At 38.1% G+C, this 10,576-nt stretch overlaps 1 long non-coding RNA gene across 1 annotated transcript; it reads right to left on the minus strand.

The window, feature by feature from the left end:
- Nucleotides 1-2,767: 2,767 nt before the first annotated feature.
- Nucleotides 2,768-10,506, minus strand: LOC107576417 (uncharacterized). Its single transcript, XR_001608053.1, has 3 exons — nt 10,333-10,506; nt 8,536-8,622; nt 2,768-5,528 (listed from the first exon to the last, which is right to left on the minus strand). It is a non-coding gene; the product is annotated as an uncharacterized lncRNA (long non-coding RNA).
- Nucleotides 10,507-10,576: the final 70 nt, after the last annotated feature.

Raw genomic sequence — 10,576 nt, forward strand, 5'->3', positions numbered from 1 at the left:
TTTTTTTTTTTCTCCTACTTTCTCTACAGGTACCTTTGTGATCTGTTGGACGCCGGGTTTGGTGATTCTGTTACTGGACGGTCTCAGTTGCGGTGAATGTCAGGTTCTTAAATATGAAAAGTACTGCCTGGTTCTGGCCGAGTGTAACTCTCTGGTGAACCCCATCATCTACTCGTTTCGGGACAAGGACATGAGGACCACCTACAAGCGTATTCTCTGCTTCCCTTGGAGAAGAATGCGCCAGCATGAGGGGCCTTCTGGCATCCGCTTTGAGCCTGTGAAAACAGAGGCACCCTCAGAGAAAAACGGCAATAACTCCACCAGTTTAGAGCCCGTTTCGCCACAAAGCCGATTGTCTTTATAGAAAAAGTATTTCTCAGTGTAAATAAGTGACTTTGTATTTGCTTAGTGAAATGATCACAGCTTGTACAAAGAGTAAATAATACTTTGTTTTTGATAGCTTGTTTTGGTACATGGTTTTTCTCTTTTTGACAATGGATGTATTAGGGGTCTTTTGTGTCGTTGAGTTACGAGGCACAGGCGGTTTGGCTGCTCACAGGAAGTTTTTCTTTTCCCAAAGCAAAAGCATTAATATTCATAAAACGGCCCTTTTTGGACCATTTCGTTTTGTTGGGAATGAGATCAGAAACCGAAATATACCAGATCTAAAACCGACAACTTTTGTGCTCTATTTTGGTGCAAATTTTTTTTTTTACTAACAAATCAGACTTGCAGATTTTAATTTTAAAGTAGCCATATTGTGCTCATTCACAAGTACAAGTTTTATTTTTAGGTAGTTTTATTTTAGGGGTCTACTTGAATACATGTACATGACTTTTTTTTCCCATACTGTACATTGCTGCAGCAACTCATTTCACCCTCTCTTCCGGTGTATTTAAAGCCCATTTTTTTGAAGCACCAAGTCTGCTTTGATTGGTCAACTGCCTAAAGCATGTCTGAAATGTAATGCCCCTTGCCATAATCAGGTTTCTGCTCCTGAGGCTTCATGAGCAGCTGTAAACGGCATTATATGTATGGTAACTATGCCGTGGTTGTTAGAAGTCCATGCAATGTTTTTTGCCCTCGTGATGAAAAAAACTAAACAAAAAAAAACTGCGTTGTCCCGACATGAAATTACTTACACAACTGTTCTTTGAGGGCGGGCCAAAGCAGCCAGTAGGCGGACCTCCAACATGGAGAACTACAAATGAGGCGTTTCAGGCAAGTGTTTTCTGTTGGAGTGAACTCGCTTTGGCATAGAGTTTGTACGTCGTAACTGCAGATCGTTTCCATGTATTACACACTAAAAGCAATCAAAAAAAAAGCATAATACAGGGTCTCTGTGGGTCTAAAATCAGCCGAATTAATGGCATTTAATGTTGCATGCATTGCAAAAAATTAATATCGTCCTATGTATATTTATTTTCCAATAGAAAAATCTAAACATAGCATTTGAGATGCAAATGTATATTATTGAACAATTTGCACAAATTTGAATGTATGCTTCTAGCACAAACAAGCATCTGTCAATGGGGTATGACAGCTTGTTTTGCCTTTGAATTAAGTAGATTTTTCTGAGTGGTTGGGAGCAGACATATTCAAGCCATAAGCCTTTTTTCTCATAAAATTAATTAAAATGTAATGGAGATTGGTTGGAAGTTGTATTTTTAAACAGACGTATTGCTAATACAACTAATAATTTTTTCCCTAGACATTCACATTTAAGAACATTTTGACATACCGTTCCCTTAAAGGGTTAGTTCACCCAAAAATGAAAATTCAAATTACTCACCCTCATGTCGTTCTAAACCCGTAAGACCTCCGTTCATCTTCGGAACACAAATTAAGATATTTTTGATTAATTCTGACAGCTCTCTGACCCTCCCATAGACAGCACTGTAATTACCATGATCAAGGTCCAGAAATGTAGCAAAGAGATCGGTAAAATAATCCATGTGACATCAGGGGTTCAACCGTAATTTTACAAAGCTACCAGAATACTTTTTGTACGCAAAGAAAACAAAAATAATGACTTTATTCAACAATTCATCTCCTCCGCATCACCCTGGTACCATTTTGGAGAGTATCCACTGAATGTAAACAGCGTATGTTGTTCTGTGTCAGCTGCGCCACGCGGATACGTTTTCTACGTTGTTTACACTTTGACATGAACGAAAACAACATATCCGCGTGACGCAGCTGAGATAAATTAATGACAGAATTTTCATTTTTGGGTGAACTATCCCTTTAAATTTACCCTCATAAAACCCTAATAATAAGACATTGGCATTGAAATCCTATAAACTTAAACAGAAAAAGGAGCTTTGCCTTTTACTGAGACCAGAGTAACACAGACTTGGACCACTGTGTAAAAACCAAGCAACATACTAACCGCAACCCTAGCAACCACACAGGGACACCCTGACATCATGGCGGTGATCTGTTTTGTTGATAAAATGTAATTGATAATGATATTCGATTCTTATGATCATGAATTATTGACTTTTCTTGAGAAATATTTTGATATAGAAAGCCTCACCTGATTCCTGATGTCTGGTTTTTGTTTAATTTCACCCACATAATCAATTTGCGATGAGGAGAAAAGGTCTGATTTATTGTGATCCTCATATTATTGTCCTTATGCCGCATAAATATTCAGGCAGGGCGAGACTCATTCATAACCGCCTTAACCAGATCATTTTACGGATTGTAACATGTAAATAGCCCCTTAATGAACAGCAACAAGAAAAGAAAAAAAACTACAGGCTCAAAAGCACACTAGATTATTTTATTAGTTTTAGTTTTTCTAATAAGGAACACTACAATTTTCTCATATTTTTCTTTTTTTCCTCTCTCACTAGAACAGTTCTAAAGTTGAGGTATAAAAGGAGTTTATACAGACTACCAAGTCTGAAAATGGTGGGGTTTATATACAAGTGAAATGGAGAGAGGAGAGGTAGAGAGGAGGGAGAGAATGGTAAATACAGAAGGAAGCGTGTACTACAATTCTAGTAAAATAATGATAAAAATCGAGAAAAAATGCTGATGTCATTTGATACGGTGCTGTGGAATCCACCTCGGATCATAACCCCAAGTTTCCAAACAGATTCTATGGATGCACTTTTGGGGAAAAAGACATTTAGGAACTCCAAATCTACCTATGATATGTAGTGTTCAAAATCCTTATTCTGTTACATAGCTTATGCATTTACTCCAAATGTATTCCTATTTTTCTTCTTGTCAGTTAGTAGTGGGATTTTCACAGCACCTCAAACAAATGCTACCAGCTTTGACAAAACCACACACAACAAAAATAACACTCGAGACTCCCGATCCAAATCAAATGTAAGTGAAACGCTAAAATGAATATTACAAAGACTAACAAATATTACTCTTGCTCATGAGCGAATCCAAAGCCCCCAGCGATTAAAAAAAACAAAAATAAAAGCATACAAAAAGAGAAAATACACTGAAACATTCCACAATCTGTACAGTGACATCCATAGATGACTGATAGAAGAAAAAAAAAATTTGGTGTAGTAATAGCATTAGTTGGAGATATCCATATGAAATGTTTATAACTAACAGTAATCTATAGAGAACACAATAATAACTGGGAAAGCTCCTCAGAGTTTGTTTTTCCATGTGTACATATAAACAAAACCCCAATTTACATTTCAATGTTATTTAGTCCTTCGTGTAATCTATAGAATTTCCATTCATATATCAAAACGCCCTGGTCCTTCCGCGACTAAAGGTAAACTTGGGAAAAAAAAAAAAAAAACCCACGCAAAACATAAAAACAAGTTCCGGAAATACAAACGACTTGTCTGGAAAAAGTTAATATAAATTCATCTGATGTTCCTCTACTAGCTTTAGTCCATCTGTTTCAAATCACAACACATCCAGTGCTTATTTTTGGTTAAATTTGAAAGGAGAAAAGCCCTTGTTGCTTGGCTATGTTAACTGACTACAAAACAACAGAGTTCCTTTGTTTAGTGAAATTGTAGGCAACAACAACAAAAGAAAAAAAAGACCGCATGCTTTACCAAGGAACAGGTGCTTTCAATTGCACGTACAATACAATCAGTTCAAAAGCACGAGTGAGTGATGAGATGACCCAACCCTTAGAAAACAGACACCCGTCCGTACACACAACACAGTAACATGAGAGGCCATAGCACACAGCAGACCAAAAAAACGTTATGATATCTTTAACGGTTTACGTGGTCAGAATTATTGGTGAGCTGCTATGGCCTCCTCAGAAAGATTTTCGCGAAACGTGGTCGGTGTGTCACGGATGCCTGTTGTGAAAACGTGCGATAAAATATCACCAAACACCAGCACGAAGTACTGGATTGGGCAGTATGACGTTTTCATTTCTGGAGAAGTTTATTTGGTCTGTTCCTCACACCCTCTCCTTTTTATAATATTTTTTTTATGTCAAAAAAAAAAATAATTAGGCTAAATGGAATCACTAAAACATCTCAACACCCTACATGCATGGAAGACAGTGGAATATTTTTTTTTTCTTTCCCTTTAAAAATATTTCTAAATACCCAAACGAATACTCCAGCTGTCCATCCAACCCCTTTCCCGAACACAAGGGCTTAAGAGTTCTTGTCGAGTCTTTTATTTGGTGGCTGGTGCATCTTTGAGGGGGACAAAAGGCTGCAGGAAAAAATACTGTAGCTAAACTATTAAAAACAAAGTCTCTCTGTTGAGACAGTGGACTGAGGAAACACGTAGTAGCCGACCGGGTGAACTCTTCACGTTTCCCTCGTTTCACACCGTACTCTCCTGCGATCAGCTAGTCAGTGTTCAAATGTCCAGCGTACCTTTACACTGATGGATCTGGAGCTCTCTCTCCATCCAACCAGCAGCTCAAAGTGTTATTGACAGGATTTGTGCTTAACACAACGTTGAACAATGCAGGACAGATTGTTTTGTGAGAAAGCCAGAAGCAGCGACTGGAAGCCATATTAAAAAGCAGGCTGAATGGCGTTTTCGTGGTTTAGTTGTCTGAGGTTGTTCTACGAAGAGCAGAAGGTGCAACAACCGTTGACAGCACTTTGGTACAAGCGAGGAGGGAGCTGTTGCGTAATCCCCATCATGACAGGTCGAAACAGGAAAGGTAACATGGAGTTGGGCTTAAACAGTCCACCCTTTGTGAAGACCTTTGAGGAGGACGTGTTTTTTTTCTCATCCTCGGCAAATGTGACGTGCGTCTTTTGCTCGAGGAGTGTGTGTGCGCGTGTATTTCAGTCTGGTCCAGCGTGTGAACCCTGGCACACCAAGTGGAATGAGGACTATGGAAGACCTTTGATATCTGCTAGAGTGAAGGACGAAAGCTGTGAGCAGGAGAGAACGGGCGAGACTGGATGATGAGATGCTCTGTGTGTGTGTGTGTGTGTGTGTGTGTAGCGTCAGCCACATTAGCTGGTGTCGTCAGAGTGGATGCTCGCAGGTGGTCCTGGTGGAGAGGTGATGGAGGAAGGGTTGGTGTTGTCTTGCCAGCTGTTGTTAGCCTGTGGAGAGAGTCACATGTATGAGGTCAAGTAGCACAGGCAATGAAACAAGACTTTTTAAAGGGGTCATATGATGCGATTTAAATTTTTCCTTTCTCTATGGAGTGTTGCAAGCTCTTGGTGCATAAAAAAGATCTGTAAATTTGCAAAGACTAAAGTCTCAAATCCAAAGAGATATTCTTTATAAAAGTTAAGAGTCAGCCACACCTACCTAAAATGGCTCGTTCTAACACGCCCCCACATATCTACCTCACTATGTGGGAAGATTGCATAACGCGTGCTTAAAACAACGTTGAACAATTCAGGACAGATTGTTTTGTGAGAAAGTCAGAAGCAGCGACTGGAAACCATAGGGTTGCAACCAATTTGCAGCAAAACAAGGATGTATGGAATATTGTATATAGATGAATGGAATCATTGTGTATTTATATGAAAATTATATTGTATTTATTATTAAATTATTATTATATTTAAACGTACTCGTTTAAATGCCCCGATACCAAACGCCGACACCATGTGATAAACCCCATCCGCCGATACCATGTGATAAGTGCCATATTCAGACAAAGAAACACCAACAACAGAATGGAGTTATTAGAGATTAAAAATGTCTACGAAGTATATGTATGCAATGAATATAAAACATTCAGTATTAATGCCTGTATAGCTGATTTGTGCCAGCTGGTAAGCAAATCACGCTGAGTGAATTGAGCGCGGCGGCGCAGATGCGCGAGCTTGTCGAGTGAATATACCTTTCTCACAGACATCACTGGAAAGTTTGTAGTTCTGTCAGATATGTCAAAAACAAGTAAGTAAAACAATGCACAAGTTACTTAATGGTTGGTAGGGAGGGAGGGAGAGAGAGCGCGCATTTCTTTTGTGTGATCTTTATTGATGTTTCGCTCACTTAGCACACATAATTTGGATTAAAACTAAATCGTAAATATAAGACAATATATAAGGGCATTCACTATAAACTTAATTTATGTACACCTTTAAGCATACACGACTTTCTGGCGAAAGTGAAACTAACAGCCTGTGTGAAATGCGCTAGTCTGTACTGTACTTGTCCCTCTATTTCTGCACCAGTACAAATATGTGTTGCGCGTGTTTTGCTTGCTTCATGAATGTTTCTGCATTATATGAGTGGCTTTGGAAAATAAATCGCTGCACGTTTCAGATGGAAAAAACACGACTTCTATTTCTGAAAATATCACAGTTAGGAGATTTATAACGAGTGGTTCCCTGCATTTTTACAGCAAAGCGCGTGATTACAGTACTAAGCCGCTGCAATGGAGCAGCTCTAATGCTATTAAATTAAAGATGTAGGCTACCATAGAGAAAGAAGAGTGAAAGTAACAACTTGTAAAATACATTTTAATGGGCATAATTGAGTGTGAAAATAACAGAAGGATATACAGTCAAATCAAAAGTTAATCAGAGACCAGATATAATTTTTTTTTTTTTTTTTTACTATTGGGTGTAGGACACTATAGTTCATTTATGTAAGTGAGGACAGCAAAATAAACTAAACTGAAATATTATACCCAAAAATTCTTCCTACAGTGGACTACCAGTAAAATTGATACAAATTTGGGACCAAAAATTATTCAGACAGAGTCTAGGAAAAAAATTGAAGTTCAGGTTTGCATGAAGCTGGATGCCCAGGAGACTACAGGCTGTCATTAAGGCTAAGGGTTGCCCGACTAAGTATTGATAGTTTTGTAAATACTGTCATACTAACAGCTGTCTGAATATATTTGATAAATGAAGTTAACCAACTAACATTACACATACTCTTTTGGTTTCTGTACCCAATATTTAAAAAAAATTTACAAATGCAATGAAAATATTGGTATCGGTACTCTGTATCGGCAAGTACCAAAAATAAAAGTATCGGTATCGGGCGAGTACTGGAAAAAGTGTTATCGGTGCATCCCTAAAATTATTTAAGAAACAAATTGCAAAAAATAATTTCTGTAAAAATTGATTTAATTCTTAGTGTTAGGGGTTTGTTCAAATAGTGTGTCCACACAGTAACAGTATTTAGCTGCAGCTGACTGATAAGCATCTAGAGAGTATTCACACCAGAACATAAAACGTGTTGAAACAGGAAACATACAAGCCACAAATTGCAGACATCAGACCTTCAAGTGATCTTTAGGTCTACGTCAACACAAAGAGCAACAGAGATTCTCATCAGATTAATGCGGTTTGTGAGATTTAACTGAAAATCATTCCAGGTTCTAACTTTTACTCAAATAGCAAATGGTTTAATTAGGAAAAAAATTGAAGTTCAGGTTTGCATGAAGCTGGATGCCCAGGAGACTACAGGCTGTCATTAAGGCTAAGGGTTGCCCGACTAAGTATTGATAGTTTTGTAAATACTGTCATACTAACAGCTGTCTGAATATATTTGATAAATGAAGTTAACCAACTAACATTACACATACTCTTTTGGTTTCTGTACCCAATATTTAAAAAAAATTTACAAATGCAATGAAAATATTGGTATCGGTACTCTGTATCGGCAAGTACCAAAAATAAAAGTATCGGTATCGGGCGAGTACTGGAAAAAGTGTTATCGGTGCATCCCTAAAATTATTTAAGAAACAAATTGCAAAAAATAATTTCTGTAAAAATTGATTTAATTCTTAGTGTTAGGGGTTTGTTCAAATAGTGTGTCCACACAGTAACAGTATTTAGCTGCAGCTGACTGATAAGCATCTAGAGAGTATTCACACCAGAACATAAAACGTGTTGAAACAGGAAACATACAAGCCACAAATTGCAGACATCAGACCTTCAAGTGATCTTTAGGTCTACGTCAACACAAAGAGCAACAGAGATTCTCATCAGATTAATGCGGTTTGTGAGATTTAACTGAAAATCATTCCAGGTTCTAACTTTTACTCAAATAGCAAATGGTTTAATTTTTCTTTTAACAAGCAGTCTGTTGCTTGAGAATGTGTGTGTGTGTGTGTGTGTGTGTCAGTGCTGTACTCACGTTTAGATGGTGTGGGGTGTAAAGAGGACTTCCTGACAGATCTTCATAGCCTGCCGTCGGGTGTGTAACATGGTGCAGGATATCCACCTGTAGCACACATACATCACATAACAGCATAAACACCACTAATACATTACATTAATGACACTTTCCATATTTAAGCTCACAAACACAAACAAACTCATTAAATAAATATAATTTTATATACGTATTAGTTCAGAGTCAATGCACTGCCTATACCACATCATTCTCTAATATGATGATGCCCTGTCTGTTTATAGTTCATAAAAGAAAATGAACATTCTGACATAATTTACATGTTTGTGTGTGAATAAAGGCCTCAATTGAATCGGTTTGGCATATTAAAGCGATTGTGTCTCTTCAGAAGACTTGATTGTTAAGGATTATGAGTGTCAAAGTTTTGTTGCACAGACTTTCAATGGAAGGACAAAAATGATAAGAGAGTATTAAACGTGTTTTGAAGATGAACGAAAGTCTTTTGAGTTTGAAACATCATGAGGGTGAGTAAATGATGACCGTATTTTCATTTTTGGGCAAACTATCCCTTTTAGTCCAAACTGATTTGCTGACTCATGTAAAGTGATCCACTCTGGGCTCTTTAGTGGCTCAAACTGATATAGTAGCAAATTTCATGTTTCTTTTGATTTTAAAACCAGACCATTAAATGTACGTGTATATATATATATATATAATTAAGAGAATGAGAACTAAGTGTTTAGATGTGAATAACATTACCACACATCAGATATGTATATCAATCAGAAACATTGAAAGTTCTCAAAGGCAGACCAGAGACACTATGAGAGACGGCGCTGATGGAGGATTGAATGCAGTGCTGTCAGATTACCTCATGTCTCATTCAACGGTCAGAACAGTACAAAGCATAAGCACATAATATTACAATAATAACACCTTCCATTCTCACTCGGTCTGCAATAGTGTAATGGAACGTGCTGATGACGTATCACATCTGCACAAATGTTGACAGGCAGGTAGAACAACCGATCATAGCCCTCGGCCTGAAGGATATGATTGGTCAAACATTTTATGGTCCTATGCCTTCCACAGATGATATAAATACATCTAAATACATTTAGACCAATTAGTGATTGCTATCGGGATGTGAAGAGACTTTCAACCAGCATAACAAACATTTTTTTTTAACCAAATCACCTACCCTGCCTTTAAAAAATTATCTTAACATAAATATTTATGACTTAACACAGACTTTTTCAAAAACATTACAAAAACTTTAACAGTAGTGCAATTAAGAAAATTCTAATATAAAATGTAAAAAATAAAAATAAATAATATTTAAAATAAATTACAAAAATGTATTAATTAAAAAAATAACCTTAGGCAAGTACAAAAGTTGTATTTATAGGAAGAAGAAAAATTCACAGGACATTACACTTTGAAATTTGCGAGTCATAAAAACACATGTAGTAGTGGTGTGATGGGGCAGGTGACTGTTCAGAAGCACTGACCCAAAACATCAGTAGTACATCCTTACTGTTGAGCCCTTGATGAAAAGCGTTCATCTAACAGGAAGGAGACAAAGGAATGGCCAAGGACATGACAGAAGAAATGAAATGAAGCAATGCCACAGGGAAGATGGTGGAGTTCGTTTCCAGGGTAGAGCTCTACACTTCTAAGTATCCGCTAAGGTGGATGTCATGGGTTGGGGCTGTAGCTTTGGGGAAAGGGGAAGAGAGCACTACACTGTGAGCAGGTATGGAAGAGGAAGGGCATTGAGGCGCCGTCCTCAGTGCCTACCTGCTGCTGCTGCTGCTGCACAGCGGGAGTGACGCTGACGCCATCCCCGTCAAGTGAGCGCAGCCCGAGGTAGGCGTCTCCTGCGTGAGAGAGGGTGTACGACCCAGACGACCCTGCAGCAATACACGCAGCCCATCAGGCACACAACCCTGCCCGGGTTGGGTTTTAGAAAAGCCTACATTCTAACACGCCCCCACATATCAGTCTAAATAAGCTCTTTGCACTACAAATCATTATATCTGCA

The sequence above is a fragment of the Sinocyclocheilus grahami genome, unplaced genomic scaffold (assembly GCF_001515645.1).
Source record: "Sinocyclocheilus grahami isolate Dianchi unplaced genomic scaffold, SAMN03320097.WGS_v1.1 scaffold3656.1, whole genome shotgun sequence".
NCBI classification, from domain to species: domain Eukaryota; kingdom Metazoa; phylum Chordata; class Actinopteri; order Cypriniformes; family Cyprinidae; genus Sinocyclocheilus; species Sinocyclocheilus grahami.